We start from the raw sequence: 15,970 nt of genomic DNA, 5'->3' as shown, positions 1-15,970 counted from the left end.
TATCCCATTAAACAAACAACGCGAATTTTATATAATAATAATAATTTGTGTTATGCACAGTCGGTTAGATTTGCATAGCTTTTAGCATTTGAAAACTAAAATGCTAGGTCAAGTTTTTGTGTTGAAAGACTACCTCCATGATCATTCGCTCACGTCGATGTTTTAGGCGATGAACAAAAATTAACGGTTGTTTTCTGTGGTGAGCTTCTACTTACTGAACTTTTTCAACAATTGATTATGTTTTATAGCATTCTTTGATCCATTAGGTGCAGGGCCACGAGAGTTGACAAAATGCTGACAAATTTGCCCAATGACTAAATCAACTGGTCAACTGTGAAAATCACTATACCATAGCCGCGCACACAATTGTTTTCAGATTTCCGATACCAGGAGAGCATGTTATTCAAGAGGTGACATCTGCAGCTTGGGACAAATTTGCCCATCACGATTGCTATTGCATACTATCAAACACGTGAGATCGCCAATGCAAGTGAGATGGATGAAATGGGATGTAGCATATGTGCTAACAGCAAAACCGCATGTATTTCATTAGCTCGAAGCATTGCACCATTCTTGACAGAAAACGGTATACGCAAACTTAAATCATAAAGACACATTTGGTAAAAACATAAACAGGAAACAGCTAGACACATTTTACAAAAGACAATTCTTTCAGCCAACAAAGTAATCGATTGCACCACGATCGGTCAGTGCACCATAGGTGACACATTTTATGCAAACGCAGCAATCAGTCAGTAAAGCATAACGATGATTAATTGGAGACAACGAAATGCTAAAACAGCAACCGCATGCAAATGGAATAATTGCGCAAGAAAGCTAGCTACACAGCAATTTGTTTAACTAGGACAAAACCATGGTAAACCCATAATTGAAATATCATCTTATATATCGGACGATACCAACAACACCGGAAAACAAATTATAAACTTCTCGACTATAACACAATGAGCAAAAGAACTTTTGTAAATAGGTTAAGCAAAAAGTACCCATCAGAGTGCGAGTGCACGCGTTATGCGCTACAAAAAGAACGTGCGAGCGATCATATGACATGACACGTCATCTTGTCCGCCATCTTGTCTGCCATCTTGTCCGCCATCTTGTCCGCCATCTTGTCCGCCATCTTGTCCGCCATCTTGTCCGCCATCTTGTCCGCCATCTTGTCCGCCATCTTGGCCGCCATCTTGTCCGCCATCTTGTCCACCATCTTGTCCGCCATCTTTTCCGCCATCTTGGCCGCCATCTTGTCCGCCATCTTGGCCGCCATCTTGTCCGCCATCTTGTCCGCCATTTTGTCCGCCATCTTGTCCGCCATCTTGTCCGCCATCGTGGCCGCCATCTTGTCCGCCATCTTGTCCGCCATCTTATCCGCCATCTTGTCCGCCATCTTGTCCGCCATCTTGTCCGCCATCTTGTCCGCCATCTTGTCCGCCATCTTGTCCGCCATCTTGGCCGCCATCTTGGCCGCCATCTTGTCCGCCATCTTGGCCGCCATCTTGGCCGCCATCTTGGCCGCCATCTTGTCCGCCATCTTGTCCGCCATCTTGTCCGCCATCTTGTCCGCCATCTTGTCCGCCATCGTGGCCGCCATCTTGTCCGCCATCTTGTCCGCCATCTTGTCCGCCATCTTGTCCGCCATCTTGTCCGCCATCTTGTCCGCCATCTTGTCCGCCATCTTGTCCGCCATCTTGTCCGCCATCTTGGCCGCCATCTTGGCCGCCATCTTGTCCGCCATCTTGGCCGCCATCTTGGCCGCCATCTTGTCCGCCATCTTGTCCGCCATCTTGTCCGCCATCTTGTCCGCCATCTTGTCCGCCATCTTGGCCGCCATCTTGTCCGCCATCTTGGCCGCCATCTTGGCCGCCATCTTGTCCGCCATCTTGTCCGCCATCTTGTCCGCCATCGTGTCCGCCATCGTGTCCGCCATCTTGTGTCCGCCATCTTGGCCGCCATCTTGTCCGCCATCTTGTCCGCCATCTTGTCCGCCATCTTGTCCGCCATCTTGTCCGCCATTTTGTCCGCCATCTTGTCCGCCATCTTGTCCGCCATCTTGTCCGCCATCTTGTCCGCCATCATGGCCGCCATCTTGTCCGCCATCTTGGCCGCCATCTTGGCCGCCATCTTGTCCGCCATCTTGTCCGCCATCTTGTCCGCCATCTTGGCCACCATCTTGTCCGCCATCTTGTCCGCCATCTTGTCCGCCATCTTGTCCGCCATCTTGTCCGTCATCTTGTCCGCCATCTTGTCCGCCATCTTGTCCGCCATCTTGTCCGCCATCTTGGCCGCCATCTTGGCCGCCATCTTGTCCGCCTTCTTGTCCGCCATCTTGGCCGACATCTTGTCCGCCATCTTGGCCGCCATCTTGGCCGCCATCTTGTCCGCCATTTTGTCCGCCATCTTGTCCGCCATCTTGTCCGCCATCTTGTCCGCCATCTTGGCCGCCATCTTGGCCGCCATCTTGTCCGCCATTTTGCCCGCCATCTTGTCCGCCAACTTGTTCGCCATCTTGTCCACCATCTTAACCGCCATCTTGTCCGCCATCTTGTCCGCCATCTTGGCCGCCATCTTGTCCGCCATCTTGGCCGCCATCTTGTCCGCCATCTTGGCCGCCATCTTGTCCGCCATCTTGTCCGCCATCTTGTCCGCCATCTTGTCCGCCATCTTGTCCGCCATCTTGTCCACCATCTTGTCCGCCATCTTGTTCGCCATCTTGTTCGCCATCTTGGCCGCTATCTTGTCCGCCTTCTTGTCCGCCATCTTGTTCGCCATCTTGGCCGCTATCTTGTCCGCCATCTTGTCCGCCATCTTGTCCGCCATCTTGGCCGCCATCTTGTCCGCCATCTTGTGTCCGCCATCTTGGCCGCCATCTTGTCCGCCATCTTGTCCGCCATCTTGTCCGCCATCTTGGCCGCCATCTTGTCCGCCATCTTGTCCGCCATCTTGGCCGCCATCTTGTCCGCCATCTTGTCCGCCATCTTGTCCGTCATCTTGTCCGCCATCTTGTCCACCATCTTGTCCGCCATTTTGGCCGCTATCTTGTCCGCCATCTTGTCCGCCATCTTGTTCGCCATCTTGGCCGCTATCTTGTCCGCCATCTTGTCCGCCATCTTGTCCGCCATCTTGTCCGCCATCTTGGCCGCCATCTTGTCCGCCATCTTGTGTCCGCCATCTTGGCCGCCATCTTGTCCGCCATCTTGTCCGCCATCTTGTCCGCCATCTTGGCCGCCATCTTGTCCGCCATCTTGTCCGCCATCTTGGCCGCCATCTTGTCCGCCATCTTGTCCGCCATCTTGTCCGTCATCTTGTCCGCCATCTTGTCCACCATCTTGTCCGCCATCTTGTCCGCCATCTTGTCCGCCATCTTGTCCGCCATCTTGTCCGCCATCTTGTCCGCCATCTTGGCCGCCATCTTGGCCGCCATCTTGTCCGCCATTTTGCCCGCCATCTTGTCCGCCAACTTGTTCGCCATCTTGTCCACCATCTTAACCGCCATCTTGTCCGCCATCTTGTCCGCCATCTTGGCCGCCATCTTGTCCGCCATCTTGGCCGCCATCTTGTCCGCCATCTTGTCCGCCATCTTGTCCGCCATCTTGTCCGCCATCTTGTCCGCCATCTTGTCCACCATCTTGTCCGCCATCTTGTTCGCCATCTTGTTCGCCATCTTGGCCGCTATCTTGTCCGCCATCTTGTTCGCCATCTTGGCCGCTATCTTGTCCGCCATCTTGTCCGCCATCTTGTCCGCCATCTTGGCCGCCATCTTGTCCGCCATCTTGTGTCCGCCATCTTGGCCGCCATCTTGTCCGCCATCTTGTCCGCCATTTTGTCCGCCATCTTGGCCGCCATCTTGTCCGCCATCATGTCCGCCATCTTGTCCGCCATCTTGCCCGCCATCTTGTCCGCCATCTTGTCCGCCATCTTGGCCGCCATCTTGTCCGCCATCTTGTCCGCCATCTTGTCCGCCATCTTGTCCGCCATCTTGGCCGCCATCTTGTCCGCCATTTTGTCCGCCATCTTGTCCGCCATCTTGTCCGCCATCTTGTCCGCCATCTTGTCCGCCATCTTGTCCGCCATCATGGCCGCCATCTTGGCCGCCATCTTGGCCGCCATCTTGTCCGCCATCTTGTCCGCCATCTTGTCCGCCATCTTGTCCGCCATCTTGTCCGCCATCTTGGCCACCATCTTGTCCGCCATCTTGTCCGCCATCTTGTCCGCCATCTTGTCCGCCATCTTGTCCGCCATCTTGTCCGCCATCTTGTCCGCCATCTTGTCCGCCATCTTGGCCGCCATCTTGTCCGCCTTCTTGTCCGCCATCGTGGCCGCCATCTTGGCCGACATCTTGTCCGCCATCTTGGCCGCCATCTTGTCCGCCATCTTGGCCGCCATCTTGTCCGCCATCTTGTCCGCCATCTTGTCCGCCATCTTGGCCGCCATCTTGGCCGCCATCTTGGCCGCCATCTTGTCCGCCATTTTGCCCGCCATCTTGTCCGCCAACTTGTTCGCCATCTTGTCCACCATCTTGTCCGCCATCTTGTCCGCCATCTTGTCCGCCATCTTGGCCGCCATCTTGTTCGCCATCGTGTCCGCCATCTTGTCCGCCATCTTGGCCGCCATCTTGTCCGCCATCTTGTCCGCCATCTTGTCCGCCATCTTGTCCGCCATCTTGTCCACCATCTTGGCCTCCATCTTGTCCGCCATCTTGTCCGCCATCTTGGCCGCCATCTTGGCCGCCATCTTGTCCGCCATCTTGTGTCCGCCATCTTGGCCGCCATCTTGTCCGCCATCTTGTCCGCCATTTTGTCCGTCATCTTGTCCGCCATCTTGTCCGCCATTTTGTCCGCCATCTTGTCCGCCATCTTGTCCGCCATCTTGTCCGCCATCTTGTCCGCCATCTTGGCCGCCATCTTGTCCGCCATCTTGTCCGCCATCTTGGCCGCCATCTTGACCGCCATCTTGTCCGCCATCGTGTCCGCCATCTTGTCCGCCATCTTGTCCGCCATCTTGTCCGCCATCTTGTCCGCCATCTTGTCCGCCATCTTGTCCGCCATCTTGTCCGCCATCTTGTCCACCATCTTGTCCGCCATCTTGTCCGCCATCTTGGCCGCCATCTTGTCCGCCATCTTGGCCGCCATCTTGGCCGCCATCTTGTCCGCCATCTTGTCCGCCATCTTGTGTCCGCCATCTTGGCCGCCATCTTGTCCGCCATCTTGTCCGCCATCTTGTCCGCCATCTTGTCCGCCATTTTGTCCGCCATCTTGTCCGCCATCTTGTCCGTCATCTTGTCCGCCATCTTGTCCGCCATTTTGTCCGCCATCTTGTCCGCCATCTTGTCCACCATCTTGTCCGCCATCTTGTCCGCCATCTTGTCCGCCATCTTGTCCGCCATTATGTCCGCCATCTTGTCCGCCATCTTGTCCGCCATCTTGTCCGCCATCTTATCCGCCATCTTGTCCGCCATCTTGTCCGCCATTTTGTCCGCCATCTTGTCCGCCATCTTGTCCGCCATCTTGTCCGCCATCTTGGCCGCCATCTTGGCCGCCATCTTGTCCGCCATCTTGTCCGCCATCTTGTCCGCCATCTTGTCCGCCATCTTGGCCGCCATCTTGTCCGCCATCTAGTCCGCCATCTTGTCCGCCATCTTGGCCGCCATCTTGTCCGCCATCTTGTCCGCCATCTTGTCCGCCATCTTGGCCGCCATCTTGTCCGCCATCTTGGCCGCCATCTTGGCCGCCATCTTGTCCGCCATCTTGGCCGCCATCTTGTCCGCCTTCTTGTCCGCCATCGTGGCCGCCATCTTGGCCGACATCTTGTCCGCCATCTTGGCCGCCATCTTGTCCGCCATCTTGGCCGCCATCTTGTCCGCCATCTTGTCCGCCATCTTGTCCGCCATCTTGTCCGCCATCTTGGCCGCCATCTTGGCCGCCATCTTGTCCGCCATTTTGCCCGCCATCTTGTCCGCCAACTTGTTCGCCATCTTGTCCACCATCTTGTCCGCCATCTTGTCCGCCATCTTGTCCGCCATCTTGGCCGCCATCTTGTCCGCCATCTTGTCCGCCATCTTGTCCGCCATCTTGGCCGCCATCTTGTCCGCCATCTTGTCCGCCATCTTGTCCGCCATCTTGTCCGCCATCTTGTCCGCCATCTTGGCCTCCATCTTGTCCGCCATCTTGTCCGCCATCTTGTCCGCCATCTTTGCCGCCATCTTGTCCACCATCTTGTCCGCCAACTTGGCCGCCATCTTGGCCGCCATCTTGTCCGCCATCTTGTGTCCGCCATCTTGGCCGCCATCTTGTCCGCCATCTTGTCCGCCATTTTGTCCGTCATCTTGTCCGCCATCTTGTCCGCCATTTTGTCCGCCATCTTGTCCGCCATCTTGTCCGCCATCTTGTCCGCCATCTTGTCCGCCATCTTGGCTGCCATCTTGTCTGCCATCTTGTCCGCCATCTTGGCCGCCATCTTGACCGCCATCTTGTCCGCCATCGTGTCCGCCATCTTGTCCGCCATCTTGTCCGCCATCTTGTCCGCCATCTTGTCCGCCATCTTGTCCGCCATCTTGTCCGCCATCTTGTCCGCCATCTTGTCCGCCATCTTGTCCGCCATCTTGTCCGCCATCTTGTCCGCCATCTTGTCCGCCATCTTGGCCGCCATCTTGTCCGCCATCTTGGCCGCCATCTTGGCCACTATCTTGGCCGCCATCGTGTCCGCCATCTTGTCCGCCATCTTGTCCGCCATCTTGTCCGCCGTCTTGTCTGCCATCTTGTCCGCCATCTTGTCCGCCATCTAGTCCGCCATCTTGGCCGCCATCCTGGCCGCCATCTTGGTCGCCATCTTGTCTGCCATCTTGTCTGCCATCTTGTCCGTCATCTTGGCCGCCATCTTGTCCGCCATCTTGTCCGCCATCTTGGCCGCCATCTTGTCCGCCATCTTGTCCGCCATCTTGTCCGCCATCTTGTCCGCCATCTTGGCCGCCATCTTGTCCGCCATCTTGTCCGCCATTTTGTCCGCCATCTTGGCCGCCATCTTGTGTCCGCCATCTTGGCCGCCATCTTGTCCGCCATCTTGTCCGCCATCTTGTCCGCCATCTTGTCCGCCATCTTGGCCGCCATCTTGTCCGCCATTTTGTCCGCCATCTTGTCCGCCATCTTGTCCGCCATCTTGTCCGCCATCTTGTCCGCCATCTTGTCCGCCATCTTGTCCGCCATCATGGCCGCCATCTTGTCCGCCATCTTGGCCGCCATCTTGGCCGCCATCTTGTCCGCCATCTTGTCCGCCATCTTGTCGGCCATCTTGTCCGCCATCTTGTCCGCCATCTTGTCCGCCGTCTTGTCCGCCATCTTGTCCGCCATCTTGTCCGCCATCTTGTCCGTCATCTTGTCCGCCATCTTGTCCGCCATCTTGTCCGCCATCTTGTCCGCCATCTTGTCCGCCTTCTTGTCCGCCATCGTGGCCGCCATCTTGGCCGCCATCTTGTCCGCCATCTTGTCCGCCATTTTGTCCGTCATCTTGTCCGCCATCTTGTCCGCCATCTTGTCCGCCATCTTGTGTCCGCCATCTTGTCCGCCATCTTGTCCGCCATCTTGGCCGCCATCTTGTCCGCCATCTTGTCCGCCATCTTGTCCGCCATCTTGTCCGCCATCTTGTCCGCCATCTTGGCCTCCATCTTGGCCGCCATCTTGTCCGCCATCTTGTCCGCCATCGTGTCCGCCATCTTGTCCGCCATCTTGTCCGCCATCTTGTCCGCCATCTTGTCCGCCATCTTGTCCGCCATCTTGTCCGCCATTTTGTCCGCCATCTTGGCCGCCATCTTGTGTCCGCCATCTTGGCCGCCATCTTGTCCGCCATCTTGTCCGCCATCTTGTCCGCCATCTTGTCCGCCATCTTGTCCGCCATCTTGGCCGCCATCTTGACCGCCATCTTGTCCGCCATCGTGTCCGCCATCTTGTCCGCCATCTTGTAAGCCATCTTGTCCGCCATCTTGTCCGCCATCTTGTCCGCCATCTTGTCCGCCATCTTGTCCGCCATCTTGGCCGCCATCTTGACCGCCATCTTGTCCGCCATCGTGTCCGCCATCTTGTCCGCCATCTTGTCCGCCATCTTGTCCGCCATCTTGTCCGCCATCTTGTCCGCCATCTTGTCCGCCATCTTGTCCGCCATCTTGTCCGCCATCTTGTCCGGCATCTTGTCCGCCATCTTGTCCGCCATCTTGGCCGCCATCTTGTCCGCCATCTTGGCCGCCATCTTGTCCGCCATCTTGTCCGCCATCTTGTGTCCGCCATCTTGGCCGCCATCTTGTCCGCCATCTTGTCCGCCATCTTGTCCGCCATCTTGTCCGCCATCTTGTCCGCCATTTTGTCCGCCATCTTGTCCGCCATCTTGTCCGCCATCTTGTCCGCCATTTTGTCCGCCATCTTGTCCGCCATCTTGGCCGCCATCTTGGCCGCCATCTTGTCCGCCATCTTGGGCGCCATCTTGTCCACCATCTTGTCCGCCATCTTGTAAGCCATCTTGTCCGCCATCTTGTCCGCCATCTTGTCCGCCATCTTGTCCGCCATCTTGTCCGCCATCTTGGCCGCCATCTTGACCGCCATCTTGTCCGCCATCGTGTCCGCCATCTTGTCCGCCATCTTGTCCGCCATCTTGGCCGCCATCTTGTCCGCCATCTTGTCCGCCATCTTGGCCGCCATCTTGTCCGCCATCTTGTCCGCCATCTTGTCCGCCATCTTGTCCGCCATCTTGTCCGCCATCTTGTCCGCCATTTTGTCCGCCATCTTGTCCGCCATCTTGGCCACTATCTTGGCCGCCATCTTGTCCGCCATCTTGTCCGCCATCTTGTCCGCCATCTTGTTCGCCATCTTGGCCGTCATCTTGTCCGCCATCTTGTCCGCCATCTTGTCCGCCATCTTGTCCGCCATCTTGTCCGCCATCTTGTCCGCCATCTTGGCCGCCATCTTGTCCGCCATCTTGTCCGCCATTTTGTCCGCCATCTTGGCCGCCATCTTGTGTCCGCCATCTTGGCCGCCATCTTGTCCGCCATCTTGTCCGCCATCTTGTCCGGCATCTTGTCCGCCATCTTGGCCGCCATCTTGTCCGCCATCTTGTCCGCCATCTTGTCCGCCATCTTGTCCGCCATCTTGTCCGCCATCTTGTCCGCCATTTTGTCCGCCATCTTGTCCGCCATCTTGTCCGCCATCTTGTCCGCCATCTTGGCCACTATCTTGGCCGCCATCTTGTCCGCCATCTTGTCCGCCATCTTGTCCGCCATCTTGTTCGCCATCTTGGCCGTCATCTTGTCCGCCATCTTGTCCGCCATCTTGTCCGCCATCTTGTCCGCCATCTTGTCCGCCATCTTGTCCGCCATCTTGGCCGCCATCTTGTCCGCCATCTTGTCCGCCATTTTGTCCGCCATCTTGGCCGCCATCTTGTGTCCGCCATCTTGGCCGCCATCTTGTCCGCCATCTTGTCCGCCATCTTGTCCGGCATCTTGTCCGCCATCTTGGCCGCCATCTTGTCCGCCATCTTGTCCGCCATCTTGTCCGCCATCGTGGCCGCCATCTTGTCCGCCATCTTGGCCGCCATCTTGTCCGCCATCTTGGCCGCCATCTTGGCCACTATCTTGGCCGCCATCTTGTCCGCCATCTTGTCCGCCATCTTGTCCGCCATCTTGTTCGCCATCTTGGCCGTCATCTTGTCCGCCATCTTGTCCGCCATCTTGTCCGCCATCTTGTCCGCCATCTTGTCCGCCATCTTGTCCGCCATCTTGTCCGCCATATTGGTCGCCATCTTGGACGCCATGGACCGATGGTGAGGGTAGGGGGGGGAGGGAGAGGGAAGATTTCACCTCATGAAGTACATGCTCTCCTGGTATCGGAAATTTGAAAACAGCTGGTTTGTATAAAAGGTTAGTGTATAAACATTGCATACCTTACGGCGCATTGCATTGCAAGTTGATTGCATACCTTCCGGCGCAGTACCAGGAGCTACCTCTTCCGTGGATGCTCTCCTGGTACTGTACATTCAGAAACTGGTAGTTTTCGAAGAAATTTTTCACGACCAACGGGAAAGTTAGTGTTTAAACATTGTATACTTTTCGGTGGTTTTCGATCAAAATTGCTGCAAAATATGCATGCTCTCCTGGTATCAGGAGCTTGAAAAACTGGTAACGTTTGGCGAGTTTTTTGTCTCGATTGACACGGAAAAAGCATCCTCCTGCGTTGGATGCTCTCCTGGTATCAGGAGCTTGAAAAACTGGTAATTTGTGGCGAGTTTTCTGTCTCGATTGACACGGAAAAAGCATCCTCCTGCGTTGGATGCTCTCCTGGTATCAGGAGCTCGAAAAACTGGTAATTTGTGGCGAGTTTTCGGTCTCGATTGACACGGAAAAAGCATCCTCCGGCGTTGGATGCTCTCCTGGTATCAGGAGCTTGAAAAACTGGTAATGTTTGGTGAGTTTTTTGTCTCGATTGACACGGAAAAAGCATCCTCCTGCGTTGGATGCTCTCCTGGTATCAGGAGCTTGAAAAACTGGTAATTTTTGGCGAGTTTTCTGTCTCGATTGACACGGAAAGAGCATCCTCCTGCGTTGGATGCTCTCCTGGTATCAGGAGCTTGAAAAACTGGTAATTTGTGGCGAGTTTTCTGTCTCGATTGACACGGAAAAAGCATCCTCCTGCGTTGGATGCTCTCCTGGTATCAGGAGCTTGAAAAACTGGTAATTTGTGGCGAGTTTTCTGTCTCGATTGACACGGAAAAAGCATCCTCCTGCGTTGGATGCTCTCCTGGTATCAGGAGCTCGAAAAACTGGTAATTTGTGGCGAGTTTTCTGTCTCGATTGACACGGAAAAAGCATCCTCCTGCTTTGGATGCTCTCCTGGTATCAGGAGCTTGAAAAACTGGTAATTTGTGGCGAGTTTTCTGTCTCGATTGACACGGAAAAAGCATCCTCCTGCGTTAGATGCTCTCCTGGTATCAGGAGCTTGAAAAACTGGTAATTTGTGGCGAGTTTTCTGTCTCGATTGACACGGAAAAAGCATCCTCCTGCGTTGGATGCTCTCCTGGTATCAGGAGCTCGAAAAACTGGTAATTTGTTTCGAGTTTTCTGTCTCGATTGACACGGAAAAAGCATCCTCCTGCTTTGGATGCTCTCCTGGTATCAGGAGCTTGAAAAACTGGTAATGTTTGGCGAGTTTTCTGTCTCGATTGACACGGAAAAAGCATCCTCCTGCGATGGATGCTCTCCTGGTATCAGGAGCTCGAAAAACTGGTAATTTGTGGCGAGTTTTCTGTCTCGATTGACACGGAAAAAGCATCCTCCTGCTTTGGATGCTCTCCTGGTATCAGGAGCTTGAAAAACTGGTAATTTGTGGCGAGTTTTCTGTCTCGATTGACACAGAAAAAGCATCCTCCTGCGTTGGATGCTCTCCTGGTATCAGGAGCTCGAAAAACTGGTAATTTGTGGCGAGTTTTCTGTCTCGATTGACACGGAAAAAACATATCTTGGTATCAGAGCTTGACAAGCTGGTAATTTGTGGCGAGTTTTCTGTCTCGATAAACACGGAAAAAGCATCCTCCTGCGTTGGATGCTCTCCTGGTATCAGGAGCTCGAAAAACTGGTAAGTTTTGGCGAGTTTTTTGTCTCGATTGACACGGAAAAAGCATCTTCCTGCTTTGGATGCTCTACTGGTATCAGGAGCTTGAAAAACTGGTAATGTTTGGCGAGTTTTCTGTCTCGATTGACACGGAAAAAGCATCCTCCTGCGATGGATGCTCTCCTGGTATCAGGAGCTCGAAAAACTGGTAATTTGTGGCGAGTTTTCTGTCTCGATTGACACGGAAAAAGCATCCTCCTGCTTTGGATGCTCTCCTGGTATCAGGAGCTTGAAAAACTGGCAATGTTTGGCGAGTTTTTTGTCTCGATTGACACGGAAAAAGCATCCTCCTGCGATGGATGCTCTCCTGGTATCAGGAGCTTGAAAAACTGGTAATTTGTGGCGAATTTTCTGTCTCGATTGACACGGAAAAAGCATCCTCCTGCGTTGGATGCTCTCCTGGAATCAGGAGCTCGAAAAACTGGTAATTTGTGGCGAGTTTTCTGTCTCGATTGACACGGAAAAAGCATTCTCCTGCGTCGGATGCTCTCCTGGTATGAGGAGCTTGAAAAACTGGTAATTTGTGGCGAGTTTTCTGTCTCGATTGACACGGAAAAAGCATCCTCCTGCTTTGGATGCTCTCCTGGTATCAGGAGCTTGAAAAACTGGTAATTTGTGGCGAGTTTTCTGTCTCGATTGACACGGAAAAAGCATCCTCCTGCGTTGGATGCTCTCCTGGTATCAGGAGCTTGAAAAACTGGTAATTTGTGGCGAGTTTTCTGTCTCGATTGACACGGAAAAAGCATCCTCCTGCGTTGGATGCTCTCCTGGTATCAGGAGCTCGAAAAACTGGTAATTTGTGGCGAGTTTTCTGTCTCGATTGACACGGAAAAAGCATCCTCCTGCTTTGGATGCTCTCCTGGTATCAGGAGCTTGAAAAACTGGTAATGTTTGGCGAGTTTTCTGTCTCGATTGACACGGAAAAAGCATCCTCCTGCGATGGATGCTCTCCTGGTATCAGGAGCTCGAAAAACTGGTAATTTGTGGCGAGTTTTCTGTCTCGATTGACACGGAAAAAGCATCCTCCTGCTTTGGATGCTCTCCTGGTATCAGGAGCTTGAAAAACTGGTAATTTGTGGCGAGTTTTCTGTCTCGATTGACACAGAAAAAGCATCCTCCTGCGTTGGATGCTCTCCTGGTATCAGGAGCTCGAAAAACTGGTAATTTGTGGCGAGTTTTCTGTCTCGATTGACACGGAAAAAACATATCTTGGTATCAGAGCTTGACAAGCTGGTAATTTGTGGCGAGTTTTCTGTCTCGATAAACACGGAAAAAGCATCCTCCTGCGTTGGATGCTCTCCTGGTATCAGGAGCTCGAAAAACTGGTAAGTTTTGGCGAGTTTTTTGTCTCGATTGACACGGAAAAAGCATCTTCCTGCTTTGGATGCTCTACTGGTATCAGGAGCTTGAAAAACTGGTAATGTTTGGCGAGTTTTCTGTCTCGATTGACACGGAAAAAGCATCCTCCTGCGATGGATGCTCTCCTGGTATCAGGAGCTCGAAAAACTGGTAATTTGTGGCGAGTTTTCTGTCTCGATTGACACGGAAAAAGCATCCTCCTGCTTTGGATGCTCTCCTGGTATCAGGAGCTTGAAAAACTGGCAATGTTTGGCGAGTTTTTTGTCTCGATTGACACGGAAAAAGCATCCTCCTGCGATGGATGCTCTCCTGGTATCAGGAGCTTGAAAAACTGGTAATTTGTGGCGAATTTTCTGTCTCGATTGACACGGAAAAAGCATCCTCCTGCGTTGGATGCTCTCCTGGAATCAGGAGCTCGAAAAACTGGTGATGTTTGGCGAGTTTTCTGTCTCGATTGACACGGAAAAAGCATTCTCCTGCGTCGGATGCTCTCCTGGTATGAGGAGCTTGAAAAACTGGTAATTTGTGGCGAGTTTTCTGTCTCGATTGACACGGAAAAAGCATCCTCCTGCGTTGGATGCTCTCCTGGTATCAGGAGCTCGAAAAACTGGTAATTTGTGGCGAGTTTTCTGTCTCGATTGACACGGAAAAAGCATCCTCCTGCGATGGATGCTCTCCTGGTATCAGGAGCTTGAAAAACTGGTAATTTGTGGCGAGTTTTTTGTCTCGATTGACACGGAAAAAGCATCCTCCGGCGTTGGATGCTCTCCTGGTATCAGGAGCTTGAAAAACTGGTAACGTTTGGCGAGTTTTTTGTCTCGATTGACACGGAAAAAGCATCCTCCTGCTTTGGATGCTCTTCTGGTATCAGGAGCTTGAAAAACTGGTAATTTGTGGCGAGTTTTCTGTCTCGATTGACACGGAAAAAGCATCCTCCTGCGTTGGATGCTCTCCTGGTATCAGGAGCTCGAAAAACTGGTAATTTGTGGCGAGTTTTCGGTCTCGATTGACACGGAAAAAGCATCCTCCTGCGTTGGATGCTCTCCTGGTATCAGGAGCTTGAAAAACTGGTGATGTTTGGCGAGTTTTCTGTCTCGATTGACACGGAAAAAGCATCCTCCTGCGATGGATGCTCTCCTGGTATCAGGAGCTCGAAAAACTGGTAATTTGTGGCGAGTTTTCTGTCTCGATTGACACGGAAAAAGCATCCTCCTGCGTTGGATGCTCTCCTGGTATCAGGAGCTTGACAAGCTGGTAATTTGTGGCGAGTTTTCTGTCTCGATTGACACGGAAAAAGCATCCTCCTGCGTTGGATGCTCTCCTGGTATCAGGAGCTTGAAAAACTGGTAATGTTTGGCGAGTTTTCTGTCTCGATTGACACGGAAAAAGCATCCTCCTGCGATGGATGCTCTCCTGGTATCAGGAGCTCGAAAAACTGGTAATTTGTGGCGAATTTCCTGTCTCGATTGACACGGAAAAAGCATCCTCCTGCGTTGGATGCTCTCCTGGAATCAGGAGCTCGAAAAACTGGTAATTTGTGGCGAGTTTTCTGTCTCGATTGACACGGAAAAAGCATTCTCCTGCGTCGGATGCTCTCCTGGTATGAGGAGCTTGAAAAACTGGTAATTTGTGGCGAGTTTTCTGTCTCGATTGACACGGAAAAAGCATCCTCCTGCGTTGGATGCTCTCCTGGTATCAGGAGCTCGAAAAACTGGTAATTTGTGGCGAGTTTTCTGTCTCGATTGACACGGAAAAAGCATCCTCCTGCGATGGATGCTCTCCTGGTATCAGGAGCTTGAAAAACTGGTAATTTGTGGCGAGTTTTTTGTCTCGATTGACACGGAAAAAGCATCCTCCGGCGTTGGATGCTCTCCTGGTATCAGGAGCTTGAAAAACTGGTAACGTTTGGCGAGTTTTTTGTCTCGATTGACACGGAAAAAGCATCCTCCTGCTTTGGATGCTCTTCTGGTATCAGGAGCTTGAAAAACTGGTAATTTGTGGCGAGTTTTCTGTCTCGATTGACACGGAAAAAGCATCCTCCTGCGTTGGATGCTCTCCTGGTATCAGGAGCTCGAAAAACTGGTAATTTGTGGCGAGTTTTCGGTCTCGATTGACACGGAAAAAGCATCCTCCTGCGTTGGATGCTCTCCTGGTATCAGGAGCTCGAAAAACTGGTAATTTGTGGCGAGTTTTCTGTCTCGATTGACACGGAAAAAGCATCCTCCTGCGTTGGATGCTCTCCTGGTATCAGGAGCTTGACAAGCTGGTAATTTGTGGCGAGTTTTCTGTCTCGATTGACACGGAAAAAGCATCCTCCTGCGTTGGATGCTCTCCTGGTATCAGGAGCTTGAAAAACTGGTAACGTTTGGCGAGTTTTTTGTCTCGATTGACACGGAAAAAGCATCCTCCTGCGATGGATGCTCTCCTGGTATCAGGAGCTTAAAAAACTGGTAATTTGTGGCGAGTTTTCTGTCTCGATTGACACGGAAAAAGCATCCTCCTGCGATGGATGCTCTCCTGGTATCAGGAGCTTGAAAAACTGGTAATTTGTGGCGAGTTTTCTGTCTCGATTGACACGGAAAAAACATCTCTTGGTATCAGAGCTTGACAAGCTGGTAATTTGTGGCGAGTTTTCTGTCTCGATAAACACGGAAAAAGCATCCTCCTGCGTTGGATGCTCTCCTGGTATCAGGAGCTCGAAAAACTGGTAAGTTTTGGCGAGTTTTCTGTCTCGATTGACACGGAAAAAGCATCCTCCTGCTTTGGATGCTCTCCTGGTATCAGGAGCTTGAAAAACTGGTAATGTTTGGCGAGTTTTCTGTCTCGATTGACACGGAAAAAGCATCCTCCTGCGATGGATGCTCTCCTGGTATCAGGAGCTCGAAAAACTGGTAATTTGTGGCGAGTTTTCTGTCTCGATTGACACGGAAAAAGCATCCTCCTGCGATGGA

Source organism: Anopheles moucheti, chromosome 3 (genome assembly GCF_943734755.1).
Source record: "Anopheles moucheti chromosome 3, idAnoMoucSN_F20_07, whole genome shotgun sequence".
Lineage (NCBI taxonomy): Eukaryota > Metazoa > Arthropoda > Insecta > Diptera > Culicidae > Anopheles > Anopheles moucheti.
Note: the sequence above shows the minus strand (reverse complement) of the source record.